General features: G+C 45.5%; 1 protein-coding gene across 5 annotated transcripts in view; it reads right to left on the reverse strand.

The window, feature by feature from the left end:
- FAM110B (family with sequence similarity 110 member B) overlaps nucleotides 1-22999 on the reverse strand; it is a 212912-nt gene that overhangs the window by 90784 nt on the left and 99129 nt on the right. Inside the window, exon 3 of one of the 5 annotated variants that reach the window (XM_084618545.1) lies at nucleotides 15857-15944. The exons of the other annotated variants lie outside the window; for them this stretch is intronic. The gene's annotated coding sequence lies outside the window, so the exon portion shown is untranslated. The remainder of the gene's footprint in view (nucleotides 1-15856; nucleotides 15945-22999) is intronic. 5 annotated transcript variants of the gene reach the window in all.

Raw genomic sequence — 22999 nt, forward strand, 5'->3', positions numbered from 1 at the left:
ACAAAATAAAAGCTGCATACCAGGCACCTCCACTGGTGTTTTTTCCTTCCCCAAGCACCAGCCGCTGCGACTGGCTACCTTCCTCCTGGCTTGAGAACAGCTCCTGGCTGCATGCATCAAGGGATACCGGGGTGTCTTCCTCCGCCTCAGCACCCTCGCTCCCGCTTTTCTGCTCCTCCTCTTGCCTTGTTGGACTGTGCTCTGAAGTGTCCATCGTGGTATTCGGAGTGAAGGTGGGGTTGCCCCCAAGTATCGCATCCAGCTCTTTGTAGAAACGGCAGGTCGTGGGGGGCAGCACTGGACCGGCTGTTTGCCTCGCAGGCTTTGTGGTAGGCATTCTGCAGCTCCTTCACTTTAACCCTGCACTGCACTGTGTCCCGGTCATGGCCCCTTTCCATCATGTCCTTTGATATCTGCCTGAAGGTAACGTAATTCCTACGGCTGGAGCGCAGCTGGGAGCAGGCAGCTTGCTCCCCCGAAACACTGATGATGTCCAGCACCTCGCCATTGCTCCATACTGGGGATCGCCAGGCGCGTGAACAAATGGTCACCTGGAAAGATGAGCTGAGAGCACTCCACACCCGGCTGAGCAAATATAAAGGGGATTTTTCAAAATTCCAAGAGAATTTAAAGGGTGGGTCTGATGGTTGGTCACCTGAGGGAAGGGCAGTAGAGTTCAAAAAGTGATGACCTGAGTGCCTAGAACAGGTATTGTGAGACACTTCTGGAGGCCGATCAGAGCGCACTAACAGACCAGGGCATCCACACTGGCACTGCGGTGCTCCAGTAGGGGCGCATCAAGCATTATTCCACTCGTCGAGGTGGAGTACCAGGAGCGCTCTAGCAGGAGAGTCCAGGTGCTCTACGTGCCTTGCCAGTGTGGACGGGTCAGGAGTTAGGGGCTGCTTCAATGCGCTGTAACTCGCAAGTGTAGCCAAGCCCTAGGACTGGATGTGGAGAGAGAGAGAGAGAGATTGGTTGGGGAGCACTGGGAACCAGACAGCAATACCCAGAAGGGGAGACTAGGACTTGCTGGGCAATGAGACTGGGATGAGATGGCTAGAGACTGAGACTGGGGTAGGCAAGAAAAATGAGACTGGGGTTATGTCTATACTAGCACTTTTGTCGGTAAAACTTTTGTCAGGCAGGGATGTGTAAAAACCACCCCCAACCAAGTTTCACTGACAAAACTGCCGGTGTGAACAGCACTATGTCAGTAGGAGACGCTCTCTCACAGATATAGCTACCACCGCTCGTTGGGGGTGGTTTAATTATGCCAGCAGGAGAGCTCTCTCCCATCAGCATATAGTGGCTACACAGGAGTCCTTACAACAGTATAGCATAAGTCCATAGTGTAGACGTAGCCTGGGACAGGGACCCTGGGTGGGAAAGAGACAGGATTGGGTTGGAGATGACAGGGCTGAAAAGGTCAGACTTGAGGGGAATGAGAAGAAGAGTCTGTGCTCACTAGAGCAGACGCCGCTCTCGAACTTGGAACGGAACCCAAAATTCCTCTGTCATCAGCAAATATCTGTCAATGTGTGTGAGTCCCATTCCACCCTGGAGCTGGTCCAGTCAGAGGATAACAACCCACTACTGCTTTCAGTTACTCTCTTAGGTCAAGTGGCAGAGGTCTATGCAGTAGAATTAAAGGTTCCAACTCTGCTGATGAACCACATGAGTGTCAATATGATGTCAGATGATAGAATGTTTTTTTTGGTTTGCTTTTTCAAAATCCTAGGAAACTACACATAAAAAAACTATGTTAAAAACATTAAGGACAAAGTCAAGCACTCAAACGTTAGGAAATGCCAGAATTAAGGTTGCTAGTGTCATTTTAATTTGGCCCCCTTGTGTGTATGCATTATGATTCAGTCTTTAATTACATCAACACATACTATTTTCTTCCAAACAGGACCTCTGCCTCATTCAGTACACAGTATGGACTCTGCTCACTTAATGAGCAACTAATGTGTATTTTGTTTCATCCTCCTCATTCAGTGTGTGGTCCCAGGCCTTATTTACTGCTCACTATTAAAACCCTGCTTTGTTTACCCCCCTCCCCCACCAATTATGGGCCTTCAAATTATCACCAAAAAATCCCTGAAGTTTGAGGGTTTCAAAAACATACAAAACAATATAAAACAATGTTGGTGTGCAACATGTTTAATCAATCTCTTCCATTCTTTAATGCTATCTGATCTCTTGCTAGAATTTATGTGGGAAAACAAATTAAGAATTATGCTAGCTATGCTGCAGAAAGTTATGGGACTTTATATTTCCAGCTAAACAACATGTTTTGTTTGAGCTCTTATAAACTATGACTGTCCTGGTTGTTTTGACTGACAGGATCCTTACTTTACGATTATGTCATTTACAGTATCAGCTAAAATAATCACAAAATAGAGTGTTAACAGTTGCATCTTAACCGTAAAAAAATAACCAAAAAACAGAAATCCAACACACTGTGACAAGGAAAAGAACCAACATTTGTTAATGCAAATTAATGGCTTCAGATTACAAACACCTTAGTGCAGCTGCATTTCTGTGAAACAACAAAATACGAGTTGTAAAATTAAGTTGCTTGAAAATAAATCAGACAACAAAACTTAATTACTGTCAGCAAGGACATTATATTTTAATGCTAAAATGCATGAAACACCAGCCAATTTCAAGAAGCAATAATTTTAACACAGACCTAATATGTAGATCACAATTTCTAGGGAATAACAGGTTGAGATGCCTATTTGCTCAGAATTGTAGGATTTATAGCTTAATAGCTGGCATGTCAATTGCTGAAATGCTTTGCAAATTTTGCAGCTCTCATAGTGTGTGATTCACTAGACTGGTACAAAAAATGACTTATTTCATCAGATGCACACTTCAAAATTACACTCGCTTTGGCAAGGAGTGAAACTAGTCAGCTGGTGAAAAGTTTTTATTTTAGTATCCATCCCTGGTTTGATTGCCTGCTTTAAAATATGAAAGTTTTACTGCAGATTTTCACTACCTATCAAAGGAACACTTAGAATACATTCTCTCTCTTGTCAAAGGCAGTATTTATGTATATGAGAAAATAAAATTGCTCTAACAGAATAGAAGCGTAACAAATTTACAGTGGAAGCAAGTTATGAAAGAGTTCAAGTACATTTATATCTCCTGGGAAGCTGATGTTCAAAAAGCTAACACTGATGGGGAGTGAGTACTGTATGGCTTTTGGCTGAAATATCATTTCACCTTGCTTATCGCACTCAACTCCTGCTTCTCCCTGCCCCTGCTTTGAGGACAGCTGCATACCAAGGAAGGAGATACAATAATTTTTGACTATTGTGCAAACTTTGTAACCTCGATAAAAATCCTAGATAATTTGATCCATAAAGTACCATGCAAACCTCTAAAATTTATGACATGATGAAATATACATCTCTCTCTCACACTCCCTTCCTCCCACCTCTCCCCCACCAAAATAAGAAAAAGTTAGAAGAAAATCTACCTCACCCTCTCCTAGGCCCCAGAACCTTGCAGAAGAGAAATAAACACTGCACTAAGTGGGAATGAGAGATCATGTCTAATCTTGGAGGAACCACTGCATAGGCTTGGTTCAGTCATTTGTGCCTCAATGGCCATACATAGCCAAGTGGCAGGACCACTCTGAAAATAAAACGTCACCTCTAATCTGAGTTTTAACTTGATAGGGTACAAATACAGAAAGAATGGGAGAATCTTTCCCCCTTACATTATCAGCAATACATAACATTAACATTTTAGCTGATGTTTTCAAAGCTATTGCCAGTTTTAAAGGGAACTGGGTGCCCAAATCTCCTAACCAGTTTGAAACTCTCAGCCTCTCTATTTATAGACCACCTTTAAGCCCAAATGATCTCCAAGTACTCTTTAAACTTTACAAATAACGGGCCATCTATTTGTCTTGTGCCACTCTTCTGCAAACTCTGATTATGTACATAAACTGCATGCACACTAACAGGGGACAGGTTGTGCCTCCTTTTGAAGTCTGATTTTTAGATGAATATTCCTCCCTCCCCCACTTGTGAAATACACCCACATCTACGTTTCTAAGCCTTGGTCTACACTAGGCGTTGAGGTCGAATTTAGCAGAGTTAAATCGATTTAACCCTGCACCCATCCACATGAAGCCCTTTTTTTCGACTTAAAGGGCTCTTAAAATCGATTTCCTTACTCCACCCCTGACAAGGGGATTGGCGCTGAAATCGGCCTTGCTGGGTCGCATTTGCGGTACTGTGGACACAATTAGACGGTATTGGCCTCCGGGAGCTATCCCAGAGTGCTCCATTGTGACCGCTCTTGACAGCACTCTTAACTCGGATGCACTGGCCAGGTAGACAGGAAAAGGCCCGCAAACTTTTGAATTTCAATTTCCTGTTTGGCCAGCATAGCAAGCTGCAGGTGACCATGCAGAGCTCATCAGCAGAGGTGACCATGATGGAGTCCCAGAATCGCAAGAGAGCTCCACCATGGACCGAACGGGAGGTACGGGATCTTATCGCCGTATAGGGAGAGGAATCCGTGCTTTCAGAACTACGTTCCAGTTTTCGAAATTCCAAAACATTTGTCAAAATCTCCCAGGGCATGAAGGACAGAGGCCATAACAGGGATCCGAAGCAGTGCCATGTGAAACTTAAGGAGCTGAGGCAAGCCTACCAGAAAACCAGAGAGGCGAATGGCTGCTCCGGGTCAGAGCCCAAAACATGCCACTTCTATGATGAACTGCATGCCATTTTAGGGGGTTCAGCCACCACTACCCCAGCCATGTTGTTTGACTCCTTCAATGGAGATGGAGGCAACATGGAAGCAGGTTTTGGGGATGAGGAAGATGATGATGATGAAGTTGTAGATAGCTCACAGCAAGCAAGCAGAGAAACCGTTTTTTCCGACAGCCAGGAACTGTTTCTCACCCTGGACCTGGAGTCAGGACACCCCGAACCCACCCGAGGCTGCCTCCCAGACCCGCCAGGCAGAGAAGGGACCTCTGGTGGGTGTACCTTTTAAAATACTATACATGGTTTAAAAAAACAAGCATGTTTAATGATTAATTTTCCCTGGCTTTCGCAGCTCTCCTGGATGTACTCCCAAAGCCTTTGCAAAAGGTTTCTGGGGAGGGCAGTCTTATTCCGTCCACCGTGGTAGGACACTTTACCACTCCAGGCCAGTAGCAAGTACTCGGGAATCATTGTACAACAAAGCATTGCAGTGTATGTTTGCTGGCGTTCAAACAACATCTGTTCTTTACCTTTCTGTATTATCCTCAGGAGAGTGACATCATTCATGGTCACCTGGTTGAAATAGGGTGCTTTTCTTAAGGGGACATTAAGAGGTGCCCGTTCCTGCTGGGCTGTTTGCCTGTGGCTGAACAGAAATGTTCCCCGCTGTTAGCCACGGGGAGGGATGAGGGGGTAGCCACACGGTGGGGGGAGGCAAAATGCGACCTTGGAATGAAAACACATGTGCTATGTATGTAATGTTAACAGTAAGCTTTACCGTGAAAGAGTGTATCCACTGTTCTATAAAACGTGTCTTTTTAAATACCACTGTCCCTTTTTTTTTCTCCATCAGCTGCATGTGTTTCAAGGATCACAGGATCTTCTCCTTCCCAGAGACTAGCAAAGATTAGAAGGCGAAAAAAATGCACTTGCGATGAAATGTTCTCTGAGCTCATGCTGTCCTCCCACACTGACAGAGCACAGACGAATGCGTGGAGGCAGACAATGTCAGAGTGCAGGAAAGCACAAAATGACCGGGAGGAGAGGTGGCGGGCTGAAGAGAGGGCTGAAGCTGAAAGGTGGCGGCAGCGTGATAAGAGGAGGCAGGATTCAATGCTGACGCTGCTGGAGGATCAAACTAATATGCTCCAGCGTATGGTTGAGCTGCAGGAAAAGCAGCAAGAGCACAGACCGCCCCTACAGCCTCTGTGTAACTAACCGCCCTCCTCCCCAAGTTCCATAGCCTCCTCACCCAGACACCCAAGAGCGCGGTGGGGGGGCCTCCGGCCACCCAGCCACTCCACCCCAGAGGATTGCCCAAGCAACAGAAAGCTAGCATTCAATAAGTTTTAAACTTTTAAAGTGCTCTGTGGTCTTGTCCTTCCCTCCTCCACCATCCCTCCTGGGCTACTTGGTAGTTATCCCCCTATTTGTGTGACGAATGAATAAAGAATGCATGAATGTGAAGGAACAATGACTTTATTGCCTCTGCAAGCGGTGATCAAAGGGAGGAGGGGAGGGTGGTTAGCTTACAGGGAAGTAGAGTGAACCAAGGGGCGGGGGGTTTCATCAAGGAGAAACAAACAGAACTTTCACACCGTAGCCTGGCCAGTCATGAAACTGGTTTTCAAAGCTTCTCTGATGTGCAGCGCGCCCTCCTGTGCTCTCCTAACTGCCCTGGTGTCTGGCTGTGTGTAACCAGCAGCCAGGCGATTTGCCTCAACCTCCCACCCCGCCATAAACTTCTCCCCTTTACTCTCACAGATATTGTGGAGTGCACAGCAAGCAGTAATAACAGTGGGAATATTGGTTTCGCTGAGGTCTAACCAAGTCAGTAAACTGCGCCAGCGCGCTTTTAAACATCCAAATGCACATTCTACCACCATTCTGCACTTGCTCAGCCTGTAGTTGAACAGCTCCTGACTACTGTCTAGGCTGCCTGTGTATGGCTTCATGAGCCAGGGCATTAAAGGGTAGGCTGGGTCCCCAAGGATAACTATAGGCATTTCAACATCCGCAACGGTTATTTTCTGGTCTGGGAATAAAGTCCCTTCCTGCAGCTTTTGAAACAGACCAGAGTTCCTGAAGATGCGAGCTTCATGTAACTTTCCCGGCCATCCCACATTGATGCTGGTGAAACGTCTCTTGTGATCCACCAGTGCTTGCAGCACTATTGAAAAGTACCCCTTCCGGTTTATGTACTCGCCAGCTTGGTGCTCCGGTGCCAAGATAGGGATATGGGTTCCGTCTATGGCCCCAGCACAGTTAGGGAATCCCATTGCAGCAAAGTCATCCACTATGACCTGCACATTTCCCAGGGTCATTACCCTTGATATCAGCAGATCTTTGACTGCGTTGGCTACTTGCATCACAGCAGCCCCCACAGTAGATTTGACCACTCTAAATTGATTGCCAACTGACCGGTAGCTGTCTGGCGTTGCAAGCTTCTACAGGGCTATTGCCACTCGCTTCTCAACTGTGAGGGCTGCTCTCATCTTGGTATTCATGCGCTTCAGGGCAGGGGAAAGCAAGTCACAAAGTTCCATGAAAGTGCCCTTATGCATGCAAAAGTTTCGCAGCCACTGGGAATCGTCCCAGATCTGCAACACTATGTGGTCCCACCAGTCTGTGCTGGTTTCCTGAGCCCAGAATCGGCGTTCCACTGCATGAACCTGCCCCATTAGCACCATGATGCCCACATTGCCAGGGCCCGTGCTTTGAGAGAAGTCTGTGTCCATGTCCTCATCACTCTCGTCACCGCGCTGACGTCGCCTACTCGCCCGGTTTTGCTTTGCCAGGTTCTGGTGCTGCATATACTGCTGGATAATGCGTGTGGTGTTTAATGTGCTCCCAATTGCCAAAGTGCTCTGAGCGGGCTCCATGCTTGCCGAAGTATAGCGTCTGCACAGAAAAAAGGCATAGAACGATTGTCTGCCATTGCTCTGATGGAGGGAGGGGCGACTGACGACATGGCTTACAGGGAATTAAAATCAAGAAAGGGGGTGGCTTTGTGAGAAACAGAATGGCCCCCTCAAGGACAGAACTCAAACCCTCAAGATAGAACTCAAAACTGGGGTTAGCAGGCCATTGATTTCACAGAGGGAGGGAGGAGAAAATGAATACAAAACAAATCTGGTCTATTCCTTGTTTTGATCCACTTCATCTATCTTTATACATCTTGCTGGCAGCGGACCGTGCAGTAGGACCGCTAGCCATTGTCATCTCCTGGGTGCTCGGCAGAAGACGGTGCAGTATGACTGCTGGCCATCGTCTTCTGCTGGCTGCTGATTAAAAGACTGTGCACTGCTGGTAGGACTGAATCGCCATGAGACGAAACTTAAAAGGGAAATGACCTGGCTGAGTCACTTCCATGTTTGCCCAGGCGCCCCGACCTCATTGAGGTCGGTTAAAAGAGCACCCAGGACTACGTCGACGATGGCTACCAGTCATACTATACTGTCTGCTGCCAAAAGGCAATAAACTGCTGCAATAAACAGCACCCAGGAGACATACGGTGACGGTTAGCTGAGCGGGCTCCATGCTTGCTGTGGTATGGCGTCTGCACAGGTAACTCACGAAAAAAGGTGCAAAACGATTGGAAGGAGGGAGGGAAGGGGGGCCTGACGATATGCACCCAGAACCACCCGAGACAATGTTTTAGCCCCATCAGGCACTGGGATTTCTACCCAGAATTCAAATGGGCGGCGGAGACTGTGGGAACTGTGGGATAGCCACCCACAGTGCAACGCTCCGGAAGTCGACGCTTGCCTCGGTACTGTGGACACACTCCGCTGACTACATGCACTTAGAGCATTTGTGTGGGGACACACACAATCGACTGTATAAAAACGCTTTCTACAAAACCGACTTCTATAAATTCGACTTAATTTCGTAGCGTAGACATACCCTAAGTACTAAGTTTCATTCAGAAGACAGCTTCTGACAGCACAGTGCTCCCAAACACCATGATGACTTAGTGAAAAATTAAAAAGGTATATTAGAACCTGCTTCTTCAGCTGAATTATGAACATTGGGAAGAGAAAGTACACATATTCTTGGCTAAGGATGTGCTGTACTGCTAGACACACAATCTTTTGGAGGAGAAAAAACACAAGTCTCTTCTGACTGTGTGTGAAAGTTAAGGTTCTGACAGCACTTTTCAAAAAGATACGAGGGTAACCCCTGCGTCCTTATCAATGCTCCATTATGAAGTTTTTACAAAATACACTAACACACACACACGCAGTACTTTATGGTGAAGGTATTTTTTATTTAAATGGTTAACTAAAATTTAGGGGCCTACTGTTACAGAGTGCTGAGCATACAAGAGCTCTTATTGATTTAAAATGGCACCTGATGAATGCAGAACACTTGAAAATTAGGGCATTTATGTCAGAAACTTCAGAAACTAATTTTAGACAACCATTTTTGAAAATGTTAGCCTCCATCTTCAAAGCATTAAACAAGCATTACCTAATTACTCTCTGCAACTACCCTGCAAGATGGTTAATATTATCCCTATTTTATAGGCAGAGAAACTGGGAAAGTGACTTGCCCAAGGCCATACTGCAAGTCAGCAACAGAAGTGGGCTTGGCATGCAAATTCCTGGCTTCCACAGCAATCCTGTTTTCTGTCCATTAAACCAGATGCTTGAAGTAGCGCATGAAATCTTGCTACTAATATCCCTGTGTACAACATAAAATTGCTATGTTTGGTCACGTGGTCACTGCACTAGCACTTGAAAATACACATTGACTGTATTTTGCATCTTCAATACTGTTGCAGGTCGAGTGTGCCCCATCCCTTTTTGAGACGGAGCAAGGGTGATTATGGATCCGCGGCTGAGTCTATATAACCATCCCTTGTCTTGGGATAGCTTGGCCTAGGGGTAAAAGTCAATATGGCTGCTCTCTCTCAGGGCTGTGTGGCCTAGCACTCAAAGTCCATAGGGCTGCCCTGTTCAGCAGGGCTGTGTTGTCTAGTGGCCAGAGTCAGTATAATGGCCCTCTTAAGTAGGGCTGTTTGGCCTGGTAGCCAGTCATGACAGTGGACTGCCACTGGGGAGTGGGCTGGGGGAGAGAAGGGGGGCGTGGTGGCCTGGTAGGGGAACCCGGGCCCTCCCTGTTCCACCAGGTCCCAGTCCACCAGGTCCCAGCTCAGGCCCCTGATAGTGGCAAGTACGCTTGCTACTGGGTCAGCGGGGAATCCGCCCCAAACACACTGACACCACTAGGTATAATGCCTCGTCCCCCTGAGCTACTTATAGAATCACAGAATATCAGTGTTGGAAGGGACCTCAGGAGATCATCTAGTCCAACCCCCTGCTCAAAGCAGGACCAATCCCCAGGTTTCGCCACAGATCCTTAAATGGCCCCCTCAAGGATTGAACTCACAACACTGGGTTTAGCAGGCCAATGCTCAAACCACTGACCTCTCTCTCCCCCCCCACTTCCTCCCTGTCCCTTGTATAGTGGTCCTGATATCTCCAGAGTCCATAGGCTCTTTGACCTGTGTGACTCTCAGCAGCTCTGTTACTCCTTGGGAATCTGCAGGAGCTTGGGCATTTGCCTGGGTTTCGGCGTCTCCGGCTTCTGCCGTCTGTGGCTTCAGCAGCTCCCGGGCTGGAGCTTGCAGCATGCATCATCCTTCTTCAGCAGTAAGCCCTGAATGAGCCAAGCTGCTCCCTTTTATAATTAGTCTCCAGCCGGAGCATGCCCAGCAGGGCTGAGGGGGCATGGCCTCCTTGGCCCAGAGAGTAGAGTTAACCCTTGCAGTACTAGTGCGGGGTGAGTGCACCCTGTGACAAGTACCAAAGGTGTTATATGACAACGAACTTTTAGCATTCCTTTATTCTGTTTTCCCTTCTCTTTTCTATTAATCTCATTTCTCTCTCTTCCTTCAGTGAAATATGACAATTTATTCATTTACTGCAAATTTATCTCATAGCATATACATCCACCGATCTAGAGATGCTATTGGGTTAGACTTGTCCATCGCAGTACATGAAGGCAACTTAGCTAAAGTTTCTGGTGCTGTTACATGCCTTTACATAATAGATGTACGCTGCAAAGCTTTCCCAGTAGACATATAACTCCAATTCTTTTTAACACTTAATAGCATTATTATGGATATTCCTTTTGTGAGATTATTTATTATTACATTGTAATAAAAAAAGGGACCAAACACAGGAGTCTCTGGAATTCACATCACAAAATGGTATCTGGAGTGATCAAATATACCTTAGTTTAAATTTTCTCATTCTGCCTTACACATGTGAATTGAAGGAGGGTTACACAAGTATTCATACAACAAGGAATTAAAAAGAGGATAATTAAAAGAACGAGGGATGTCCTACAGACTGGTTAATATAGATTACAAGAGAATCAATTTATAGGTAAGGAACAGACTATTCTATTCCTATACATGAATACAACCAATATGGATATGTTTCAGAGTAACAGCCCTGTTAGTCTGTATTCGCAAAAAGAAAAGGAGTACTTGTTGCACCTTAGAGACTAACCAATTTATTTGAGCATAAGCTTTTGTGAGCTACAGGTCACTTAATCGGATGCATACTGTGGAAAGTGTAGAAGATCTTTTTATACACACAAAGCATGAAAAAATGGGTGTTTACCACTACAAAAGGTTTTCTCTCTCCCCACCCCACTCTCCTGTTGGTAACTGCTTATCTAAAGTGATCACTCTCCTTACAATGTATATGATAATCAAGGTGGGCCATTTCCAGCACAAATCCAGGGTTTAACAAGAACGTCTGGGGGGTGGGGGGGTAGGAAAAAACAAGGGGAAATAGGCTTGAATAGATACTGGGAGTGGCTAAGTCATTATGCAAGGTAACCTAAGTTAATTGTATCCAATTTCCAAATGAATTCCAATTCAACAGTCTCTCGCTGGAGTCTGGATTTGAAGTTTTCTGTTGTAATATCGCAACTTTCATGTCTGTAATCGCGTGACCAGAGAGATTGAAGTGTTCTCCGACTGCTTTTTGAATGTTATAATTCTTGACATCTCATTTGTGTCCATTTATTCTTTTACGTAGAGACTGTCCAGTTTGACCAATGTACATGGCAGAGGGGCATTGCTGGCACATGATGGCATATATCACATTGGTGAATGTGCAGGTGAACGAGCCTCTGATAGTGTGGCTGATGTTATTAGGCCCTGTGATGGTGTCCCCTTAATAGATATGTGGGCACAGTTGGCAATGGGCTTTGTTGCAAGGATAGGTTTCTGGGTTAGTGGTTCTGTTGTGTGGTATGTGGTTGTTGGTGAGTATTTGCTTCAGGTTGGGGGGCTGTCTGTAGGCAAGGACTGGCCTGTCTCCCAAGATTTGTGAGAGTGTTGGGTCATCCTTCAGGATAGGTTGTAGATCCTTAATAATGCATTGGAGAGGTTTTAGTTGGGGGCTGAAGGTGACGGCTAGTGGCGTTCTGTTATTTTCTTTGTTAGGCCTGTCCTGTAGTAGGTGACTTCTGAGAACTCTTCTGGCTCTATCAATCTGTTTCTTCACTTCCACAGGTGGGTACTGTAGTTGTAAGAATGCTTGATAGAGATCTTGTAGGTGTTTGTCTCTGTCTGAGGGGTTGGAGCAAATGTGGTTGTATCGCAGCGTTTGGCTGTAGACAATGGATCGTGTGGTGTGGTCAGGGTGAAAGCTGGAGGCATGTAGGTAGGAATAGCGGTCAGTAGGTTTCCGGTACAGGGTGGTGTTTATGTGACCATCGTTTATTAGCACTGTAGTGTCCAGGAAGTGGATCTCTTGTGTGGACTGGACCAGGCTGAGGTTGATAAGCTATTACCAGCAGGAAAGTGAGGTGGGGGGAGAGAAAACTTTTTGTAGTGGTAAACACCCATTTTTTCATGCTTTGTGTGTATAAAAAGATCTTCTACACTTTCCACAGTATGCATCCGATTAAGTGAGTTGTAGCTCACAAAAGCTTATGCTCAAATAAATTGGTTAGTCTCTAAGGTGCCACAAGTACTCCTTTTCAGTATGGGTATGTATCCAGTCCAGTTGGAAATAAAACAAACAAGAGGGCTGGGTGAAAATCACAAGTATCTGAAGAGTTTTGTGCTTTTCTTTAAATGGGGAACTGTAACCTAAAGGACACTGAACTAAGGCTGTATCTGTGGAAGATGAAATACCTACTTTGTTGTGTTTCATGACTCAAAGTCACCGCCCTGTTAATCTTATTATATGAGACTATTTTTCTCTGTCCAAGAGCTGGTAAATATCTGATTGAAAGGGTTCCAATGTCCAAAGGAGGCATATGTTTAGACATGCACATCAGTTCTAACAAAAATTTGACCCATCTGGAAACACTGAACCTTTGAGCCTTTTTGTGTGTGTTGTGTGTGTTCTTCCACATGATAAAAAAAAAAAAAAAACTCTTCTAGAGAGCTTGTAGCCTACTAAAGTAGTATTTGATGATGACTGCTCAAGTGTATGAAATATGACTGCAGTGTTTTTGTTGTTGTTGTTTGTTTTTTTTAAAGGGATGAATTGGTTTAAGGTGGAAAGAAGGTAGATATGCTTTCTGATTTGAGTGGATAGTGGAGTTTACTTCAGGGAGAAATTCTGGAGCTGGTATAAGAGCTACTTGTCTGAAAAGAACACCATGAAAGGTTCCTTGAGATAGAAGACTCCCAGCTGGCCTACTCATCTAGCTAGTGTAATCACTATTAAGAAGGTGACCTTTCTTGATAAGAAATATTAGGACATTTCAGACAGCAGTTAAAAAGGAAGCTTCTTAAAGACCTTACAAAGAATTTTAAGTCCATCTGGGTACAGGATGTCCACAGTAGGTCTCACTGAGTAATATCCTTAACAAATCTGGTTTTCCCTTTTTTGATATATACAGTGCACACCTCCATACACAAAATCACAGCCCAGTAAAATTAGACATATTCAAATAGAGCTTCCAACCTACATATAGGAGATAACTTAGTCTTTCAAAACTGATATAATGTGTGAAAGCAATAGAACATAAAAGTGAAAATTAATTTTTTTGAAAGATTAAAGGAATATCTTTGCACAGAATACATAATTAGGATACACAATCCTCAACTTTGTGATACAAAAGGCTTGAAAATCTGCTTGCCCACTCAATAGCGTGGAGTAGGAAGCTTTCCCTGGTGAGTTCAGAGGCTAAGCTACTAATTTCTTTAGAATTTAAACTTTAATTTAAATGTTTTTCTACCCTGAAGAATGATTACATAAAAATAGCACACATTTACTCTAGGTAAAGAAATCATGCGAAGTTATACCGGCAAAAGCACTTTTATGCGAGTATAACTGTTTACACTGGGGAGTTTGTCGGCACAGAAATGTTGCAAATACATAATAATCATAAAAGCAAAACACACACCTCAGGGAGAAACTCTTGAGCTGACTTCCGATCTTCGGACATTTAGGCCTGTTCTATATATCAAATCTAGTTTTTAATTACAGTGGTGACCCCCACCTTCATTGTCAATAATCAGCTGTGATTACCCCTTTTCTGCTTCCCACATCAGCATCAGCCTTCATGCGGTCTTTCATGCCACCCCAGCACATTGTGAAGCCACCACCTTTTCTCCTCTTTCAAATCTCTCCTTAAAATATCTTTCTTGATAAAATTTTAATCTTACTGTATTTTCTTTGTACACATAGATCTTTCTTTGTACACATTCAATCTTAAATCTGTAAACACTGTCAGTGGAGTTCCTCTTGTAACATTATCCCTGTGCTTAAAGTTATGCTTGGGGCCTAAAAGGAGATTGGAAAATATTGGGAAAAATTTTAACTGTACAAATTAAATTTCAATTTAACATAATAAGATGTATACACCACAAGGAGCATTTTCAGCTCATCTGGTCACTTTTATCATAATTCAGGTCTCAGGAATCCAGAACTCTGATGTGCCAGCTCCTATTCTGGGTCATTTCCCAGTGTGCACTCTGCTAGGGATATCAAACGTACAGTTGAACAAACAATGCTGGAGCTTGCATTATGGTCAAGTCCCACTTTTAACCCAATATTGTATATTTTAAACATTATTTTATCATGAACAGTACATGAATTTTAAGTATTACACTTTAAAATTATGGAATATTGGAGACAATGAGACTCTTCTCACCACAAATAGATAGCCAACTGTTGGTGCAACATAAGATGGACTCTGGGATATCACTCCAAATGGGAGCTGGAAGTCACAGAGGGTTTGCATTGTTGCAGAGAGATGGAGGTGGAGAAGCAAGGAACTATTTTGGAAATATATTCTCTTTCAAAAGAACAAAAAAATCCCAATTAAATACAGATATAAAAGTGCTTCCGTACTCTCTTTAGTTGGGGCATTTAACAAGCTGGAAATGTCTTCACCATACTTATAGATCACCTTAAAAGGTATTTTTAAAAGACAACAGCAATCTAATCAAATGTAAAATGTCTAACCTGCCAATGTAAAAAGAAACAAAAAAGCCTGCCCAACTGACAACAGTAAAAGGATTTATTTTATTTAATTTTGAAAAATCAATATAAAAATGAAGTCCAAAACTTCTTAGTGGATGTGTCATGATTTATTAAGCATGGAGCCTAAGCAAGCCCTCATAAGAGAGAAATTGCTTTCTTTCATCTTTAAAACAGACTTCTCATTCTTTTGCAAATACCATCATTTCAAAATAATTCTTGTCCAAGTAGCAGTGACACACCATCAGAACTTGTGAACAAGGCAGAATAGAGTAATAAATGCTGCACTATACATGCATTTTACACATTCAAAACACACAGAATATGGTGGTGTAATGGATTTTAAAATAAAATCTAATCTAAATTCCATGTAGAAACGCATGCCACAGAACATTTCTGGATCTATTAATGTAATTAATAACTATTATTGTAGATAATGAGAATCATCCTGTGAGAGGCCTCTGCTACTCAGTGAAGAGCACAATATAACTACAGAGACAGGTGTGGAGATATTCTTCAAATATCACATGAGAACAGATGTGGAATTTCAGGCTTCCAATTTCTGTTTTAATGATGAATTGCTCAAAAGATTTCCAGATGTAAACAATACTGTTTGTTCTAACTTTACCAGTAGCATGTTCCTGTACTTACAGTAAAGAGGACATACTGATCAGTTGTCAGGTATCAACAGATGCATTGTGGCTTCATGGTCTTATAAACTGTTCTGAGATGCACGTGTCTGTAAAACAAATTTGCATCTCCTGTCACCCTCATCTCTGCCTGTCTCTCACACTTCTGGAAGTTTCACACCAGCTTAAATTTAACATGGCTCAAACTGAATTCCTTATCTTTCTTCCCAAGCCCTCTCCGCTCTCCCACAATCTCTGGCACTCGTGGCAACAGCACCATCCTCTCTGCTAATCAGGCCTCCTTCATTTGGGTGTTGTCTTGGCTAGGAGATCTTCTCACCTTACTATAGGCCCCTGGCTATTATGTGCCGGTGCATTTTTTCAAATGGTATGTTCAGGGGAGCAGAAGGATGTGAAGGTGTCTATCAGTGGGATAGATGGATAGATTCAGGTTGGAGAGACAGGGATAGACTGAAAAGAGAGAAAAACATAAAAAGAGGAAATGTGGGGCAGCCAGAAAAATATAAAGGCAAAGCTTGAACACATTATGTAGGGAAAGAGATCTAGGAGCCAACGGGAAAGAAAAGAGGAAACAATAGACAGTGAAAACAATGAAGGATAAGATACTGTCTTAAAGTTTTATACCGCTGCCCATGACTCTAGTAACTACCACCCACACCAAAATCACTAACAGCAAAATCCCCAGTGGACTTCATGGTGCATCCGGCATTTTTGGCACCCAAAACTCTGCTAGGTGTAGGGTTTTTGTTTTGTGCAGGGGGTAGTGGTGGTAAGTGTTTAGAAACAGAAAGGGGTGTTTGAACTGTGAGCTTCACTTCTGGAGGAAATACTTTCTTAAAGAAACATGCTCCATGATGATTACAGTAAAGAGAAGAGAAAAAAGGTGAAATAGGGCCAGGTAGGTAAAGAACATAAAAGGGATTCTGAGATTCTTAGCACAACTTTCATTTTTAACAACTATTAATAGAAAGTTGTTACAATTACATACAAGAAACAGTACACAACTACTTATTTCTTTAAATTTGCATGGGTTCTCTCATTGTCATTATTATTTTGATTACGGTAGTGCCTAAAGGCCAGGGCTCCATTGTGCTAGGCACTATTCAAACACAGAACAAAGAGATGGTCCCAGCCCCAAAGAGCTTATACTCAGTGGTGCAAGTAAAATTCATTTCTTACTGGTACGTGGGGGGGGGAACCAGGTAAGCGGGGCATGTGACTTCCCCATGTGACCCTCCATGTGATTCCTCACTGTGCCGCCCCCAGCCCGGGGCTCCCACGCTCTCCCCATCCCCTCCCCACATCCATCCCATGTTACCGGGGTGGGGGGGGAGGGAGAAAAGGGCTCTGTCCTCCTCCTGCTGTGCCAGAGACTTCAGGGCAGGGCTCTCCCGGGAGCTGCTATGGTACACAGATGGAGATGCAGCTCCGTGGAAGGGCAGAGGGCGGGGCTAGGCATTCTGCTCCTTTCCATGCTGGGAGGGGCAGCGGGGAAAGGAGCAGAACTCCTCCGGCGGGGCTGCTGCTGTGTCTATAAATATGCTGGTACGGCATACCCGCCTACTTGCACTGCTGCTTATACTGTAAGTGGTTGCAGAGATACCTTAAGTTTTCAAACCTTGTTCAGATAGATTTATTGTGATGGCTTCTACCACTAAAAAGTGAGGCAGTGTGGTCTAGTGAATAAAGCACTGGACTGGGACTCAGTAGACCTGGGTTCTATTTGCAGGTCTGCCAATGAACTGCTGTGTGGCCAGAAGCAAATTGCTTTCACTTCTGTGTGGCTCTCCTCTTCTGTCACCGTTTTACCTGTGTTGTCCATTTAGAACGTACATTCTTTTGGGCAGGTACTGTCTCTTATGATGTGGCTGTTGTGATACAGCATGGCCAGAGGGCAGCAGGAGAGTGTTGGAGTCTTAGTCCCTGTAGAGGGAAGGAAGTTTGCTATAAATTAATTAAAGCATCTGAAGCCAGTCACATGATAAAAACTCCCTGCTTCAATCACACAAGAGGAGGAGTTGAAGCAGAGTGGATTGGTGCTGGAGTAGAGAGCAGTTTGGAGGGAAGCAGAGGAGAGTTTGGAGAAGTGCTGTGGTGGGCTAAGAAGACCAAGATCCTAGGTAAAGGGACACCTGGTTTGTGCAGAGGGAGGGCAGGAAGCCCCACAAGCTGAAGGGCAGGAGAGGGAAGTAGCCCAGGGGAAGGAACCGCTAGTTCTAGTGGTTTACTGCTATCCCTAGGGCCCCTGGGCTGGGACCCGGAGTAGAGGGCGGACCTGGGTCCCTCCCTCTCCTCTCCCCTCCCCTCCTCTAGGACACTAGTGAGGCAGTTAATACCCCAGTTCCGGGGCAAGAAACGGTGTCCTGAACCCCCCACCCCAAGAAGAGAAAGCGCGAGACCCATCATAGTAGTGCTGGTAATTTGCCACACTGTACAGTACCTAAAACCTGGGGCCTCTACACATTGCTGTAATGCCGCTACTCCTCCCACCACCACTGACAAAAATGGGCAAATACCCAGGTCTTCAAAGGGTTAATTATAGATAGGGGCCTTGACCCACACACGCATGAACTTTTGGAAAATTCAGATACTGATCCCAACTTTGATATCCATGCCCATCTCCAGTTAATTTACATTACTAATACAAGACACGCCCCACACACTGCAGGGGTTAGCCACAAAAAAGTTTTCTACAGACGTCTTACTCAGCTGTCAGTTATGGTCTCTGCTACCAGAAAATGACTTCTCTCTCAGCTGGCAGACAAGGAATGATTTATAATTGCCATAATGGAAACAAAAAGGCACAGTTGCCCTTTTTCCATAAAAGGCAAACTTATTTTGTATATCAGAAACGTCTGAACCCAAAAATCTATGTATATTTAGTTGTTACGCTAAGGGCTAAATTGCAGCTACAAGCTAGAGACCTCTGGCAGGGGATGGTGCAGAGGTTCCCAATCCCAGGTCATAGAATCATAGAATCATAGAATATCAGGGTTGGAAGGGACCCCAGAAGGTCATCTAGTCCAACCCCCTGCTCGAAGCAGGACCAATTCCCAGTTAAATCATCCCAGTTAAATCAGTTAAATCATCCCAGTTAAATCAGTTAAATCATCCCAGTTAAATCATCCCAGTTAAATCATCAGGTAGGAGTAGATTGAGGCACTATGCCTCAGATAGGTACACAGCATGTCTTAGAGCACACAGCTGCTGAGATTGCTGTGTGTGCTCCCTCTACACAGTGCCGGTTTTGCTGGCATGGGGGGAGGTGAGAAGTACAGAGCTAGAAGGACTCCATCTTTTTTCCACCTCCTTTCAAATGCTGTGAGGGCTAGACTCACAGAGTTCTTGCATCCCTTGAGAAAGAGTGACTGTACTTGGTCCCTGCACAGTAGGGCAGTGAGGGGAATAGGAACCTTCTTCCTCCCTGCATCCCCTATGGCACACACCCAGCAGATTTAGATACAATTTGGTAGTGTTACCACTATCTTTAATTGGTCGTATTGCCATAGTGCCCAGAACCCCCAATTATAATCAGAGCTCCATTGTGTTGGGCTCTGCACAAACATATTCAGAGCAGAATCTGCCATAAAGATTTTAAAATCTAAAAGGTTAAAAAGTAAAACAAACCACCAAAATAAAAACTAATCAATGTCAGAGACACTCTTAAGGAGTTCTAACAAAGTTATAAGAATATCTGTAGAATTACAAATATGGGTTGATACTACATATGCAATAGTAACCCCTGCACTTGAACTGAAAAGGCAGAGAAAGGAGAAACATGTCTGTGACAGATATGGAAAGTTCCTGCAATATCTTTGGGAGTATTAACGGCAAAGAGTTCTGTGGCACCTTATAGATTAACAGACGTATTGTAGCATGAGCTTTCGTGGGTGAATACCCACTTCGTTGGATGCATGCATTACCCACGAAAGCTTATGCTCCAATACGTCTGTTAGTCTATAAGGTGCCACAGGACTCTGCCGCTTTTACAGATCCAGACTAACATGGTTACCCCTCTGATGCTTTACTGTATTAAGTTTATGTATCATACTGGGCAAGGGACTGTATGCAATTCTATTGGGGAGGGTGACAACAACTCCTCCAGGAACTAAGAACAGTGGGGGGTGAGTACACAAATTCACTCAGGTTGTCACACCTCCAGAGAAGTACTTTCAGGTGTTCATGTGAAGAAGCTCACATATACTAGTTCAAATTGAATTCTCCACAGATCAACTGACAAAGAAAGGACTTTTGGATAAACAGCTTGAGCTTAAAGTGACTCAGAGCTTTCTTTCTGATCCAGCAAATGGATAGGACCTTCTGTCCAAGGGGGGCCCAAATTCTTCCTGGGAAAAGTTGGAAGGGCTTTGGCCTACTGAGGCCCCATTAGACTAACAGCTGACAATTGGTAAGCTTTTAGCAATAGTATAGGAACTTTTACTGTTTTTTGTATGTTTTCTCTGTAATGCTTACACCTTAAGAAATGCTCAGAAAGAGCTCTGTGATAACTTTTGACTGCTGGCAATTATGCTGTTCATAAGACTTTGGAGAGTGAGCAAAGCACAGATGCTGGCCTGCTAAGGCTGTGTGGCTTGCTAGGTCTACCACAATGTAGGCAGGGAGCTGTGCGGCCTGGAAAAATCCTGGTCAGGAGGGAGAAAGACACAGGTCTCCAATCAAGAGAGGTGATGACTGCAGTATTGGGTTTACAATGGCACCAGGCCCACACTTGGAAGGGGCCCATTAAGGCTCCGGCTCCGAGTGGACTCTGCTGCCAGCCACCTGCAGGGTCCCACCTGCCTCCCCAGGACCGAGCTCCGTGGGACCAGTAGAGACTGGGCCACTCTCGACCAGTGGGGGGGGAGAAGTGCATCACAGGAGGCTTGGCAGGGCCCCAACAGGCAAGTGGGTCCTGAGGGAGCCTGGCTCGGGCAGGCCTCCCTCCTGCTTCAGCCTGGTTGACTGCACAGCTCCCGAGTGGCTGGAGTAATCCCCACCCAGGACCAACTCCCGGCCACGCAGCCAGCTCACCCCAGGGGACACAGTCACCTCCAAGTGGGGGTGGTGAATGCAACTGGGAGGCGGGACATGGGGCAGTGGGTCTCTGGAGAGCTTGAGGGGGCGCTGGGCATTGGGGGAGGTTTGTGCTTTGTGGCGCTGGTCAGTGGAGGGTCTGTGGGGGGTGCTGGACATAGGGGTCTGTGGAGGGGGCACTGTGGGTGGTGGTGTGCAGGGTGCTGTGCAATTGTGGGGGGGGGGTTTCTAGGTGGGGGGGCACTGGGCATAGCAGGTCCAGGGGGGAACTGGGCATAGGGGTCTATATGGGGGTCGCTGGGCTGGGGGGCCGTGGGAAGGTGCTAGGGTGTGGTGCAGGCCTGCTCCCAAGGGGTGCGGGCAGTGCAGGGCTGGGCAGGCCAATGTATATCTGTGGCTGTTGGTTTGTAAACAGTGCCCTCACGCTGGGCTGGGGGACCAGGGCTGCCCCGGGCAGGCCCCTTGCTCTGGGTACCTAACTTACCCCACCTCATGCCCATTTCCCCCATGGGGGCCCCTAAATATGTTTGGCATCGGGCCCACAAAAGGTTAATCCAGCCCAGGGTGGCTGAGGAGTGGGTGCCAGTCATGGACCACGGAGTGGAGATACAGATGCACCTGCCCTAAACTGTGACAATATGCTTTAGGACACAAAATCTCACTTTACTTGTTTTAGGACAATTCTAGAAATTTATATTCTGGCATTCTTGTTTGCACTTGCTTAACTTTACAAATCACAAGGCACCCAAGTGAAAATCCCACAGACAAACACTTGAGTAATACCTTAAATCCCAATGACTGTTTTCATATCATCTCTCTTATTGCTGGAAGACTACAAAAATGCAATAACCTTAAGAACAGTCTTTCCTCTTTAGATTTGGCACGGTTTTAAGTACAGCGAAATTTACTTAAATATTTAGCAGTAGAAAGACATAATACCTTAATAAATCTAAGCTAGTGTAATGCTATTTGTTAGTGGCAGTCAGACTACTATATATACCAGGGGTGGGAAAAATCCAGTCGGCAGGCGGATCCGGCCCATCTAACATTTCTGTCTGGCCCGCCAGGCTCTTTGGCTATCCCCTCATGATCTCCAGGCTGCTAAAAGTCCTGCAGTGCAGCGGGGCACTCAGGTAGGCTGCCTGCCTGCCGTGGTCCCACGCAGCTCCCGGAAGTGCCCACGCAGCTCCCGGAAGTGGCCAGCTGGCATGTCTCTGTGCACCCCTGGTGAGGTGGCGGGGGGGAGGGAGGTGGCTCTGCGCGCTACCCCCAACCCCATTCTCACAGCTTCCATTGGCCAGTTTCCAGCCAATGGGAGCAGCAGGGGCGGTGCTTAAGGGCGTGGTCAGCACACGGAGACCCGCTACCCTCCCACCCTCAAGGGGCGCGCAGAGATGTGCCAGCAGCAGCCAGCCGCAGCCGCTTTCGGGAGCAGTGTGGGGCTACGACATGCAGGGAGCTGCCTGAGCCCTGCTGTGCCGCCGGCTGGGAGCCACCTGTGGTAAGCACCTCCTGGCCATAGCCTGCACCTTGCACCCCCTCCCACACCCAACCCCCTGCCCCAGGTCAGAACCCACTCTGGTACCCAAACTCCCTCTCAGACCCCACACCCCTTCCTGCATCCCAATCCCCTGCACCAGCCCGGAGCTCCCTCCTGCACCTAAATTCCCTCCCAGACCCCACACCCCCTCCATTCATATAGTAGAAATGTGCGACCCGTGACGACTTACCAAAATTCGTGGAGTGGCCACCTGCGAAAATTATTGCCCACCCCTGGTATATACTCAAATTCAGTCTGAATATAATTTTTGTAAACCCAATCAATAATATGCACACACACAAAAAAGTCAGCAGTCATTACCGATCCTGAAAATATTGGAATGCAAATCTCTTTTCTGACACCACTGCATTATAACGGGATACCTACTATGACAGTAAAGGTGATAAAACCACATTCAACTGTACAAAATCTATTTTAAATACAATATACAACAAATGATTCTTAGGCAATTGGATATTGGACATTTTCTAACTGCTGAAACCCTGTGCCGGATATCACATGTCTGTATTCTTACTTTGTTCCTTGGCATTAGTTTTCCCTTTTTATGTT

The sequence above is a fragment of the Lepidochelys olivacea genome (genome assembly GCF_965140295.1).
Source record: "Lepidochelys olivacea isolate rLepOli2 genome assembly, chromosome: 2".
Lineage (NCBI taxonomy): Eukaryota > Metazoa > Chordata > Testudines > Cheloniidae > Lepidochelys > Lepidochelys olivacea.